Source organism: Sinocyclocheilus rhinocerous, unplaced genomic scaffold (genome assembly GCF_001515625.1).
Source record: "Sinocyclocheilus rhinocerous isolate Xijiao unplaced genomic scaffold, SAMN03320098_v1.1 scaffold2623, whole genome shotgun sequence".
In the NCBI taxonomy this organism is placed as follows: Eukaryota; Metazoa; Chordata; class Actinopteri; order Cypriniformes; family Cyprinidae; genus Sinocyclocheilus; species Sinocyclocheilus rhinocerous.
The window spans coordinates 68,641-69,946 of record NW_015664289.1 but is presented as its reverse complement, the minus strand read 5'-3'; positions in this window follow the sequence as shown (position 1 = coordinate 69,946).

The following is a 1,306-nucleotide window of genomic DNA, read 5'->3' as shown; positions in this document are numbered from 1 at the left end:
CGATGGAGTTTTGGTTCCTTGCCACGGTCGCCTTTGGCTTGCTTAGTTGGGGACGCTTGACTGATTGCACAGACACTATTGGAAGAGAACTGAACTGGATGATGACATCACTGAATCATCAATGAACTTACTTTCTCAAGTTGTTCATGTTTTCTCAAGTTTCAATGTTATTTTGTTTGTACATTTTGTAGCACTTTGAGTATTAAGAAAGGCATATTACAAATAAAATGTATTATTATTATTATTATCATAATTATTATTATTACTTTAGCTGAAAAATGACTCTGTTATTGTCTTCTTGCATCACTGACAAACTATTTTCCTGTTTGACTCTCTAAAGCTGCTTTGACACAACCAGTATTGTAAAAAGTGCTATACAAATAAAGGTGACTTGACTTGACTGACTTGATTCACAATAGCAATAATAAATATAGCTGCAAGCAGCTATTAACGAGGTTCAAGCGTTTTAAGACCTTCATGCCATCTATACTGTTAGAGTCTAGGCCGACCCAAAATGTAGGGATGAAAACCTGACACCTTAAATATCCATGATGGAGAATACACTAAAACATACATTCACAAAAGAATGAAAGGCTTAAACAAAAATACTTAATACAGACTATGCATGCTTACACAAATGCACACACACACACATACGCGCGCGCACATTTTGATGTAGATATAGATATTTTAAATAAATGATATGTAACAAAATCTGCTCTGCATAACACCATTTTTAGGTTTCACAATAACCATTGTGTGAAAAAATTTCAAAATTGAGTGCTCAGTACAAATGAAATGATAAACTTTGACAAAAGGTGATTTTAAGTGTTATAACAGTGATTTTGTAATATCTAAAAATCAGTGGTGTAATGTAACGAAGTAATAATACTTCGTTACAGTACTTAAGTATTTTTTGGGAGTATCTGTACTTTACTTGAGTTTTTATATTTCAGTCAACTTTTACTTTTACTCCACTACATTTCCTAATTAAAATGTATACTTTTACTGGATACATTTCCCCGAAACATATTCGTTACTACAAAATAGTCAGAAGTCAGAAGAACACTGACTGCAGGAAAGCAGGTTTGACAAATCAGTGGTCTGGTGCTTGCAAGCTAGACTCCTAAAAACACCTTTGCTCATGTGCAAACAAGTGTGCGCACAACCGCGGATGATTTCATTTTCCACTCAATTCGTGTCTGGGGTGTGCGATATACAGCATCGTCTGCGATAATATGGTAAGTGTTTTGGTAATGATGTGCGATCTGACATTATCAAGTAGGCTATATCACCAAATCACACA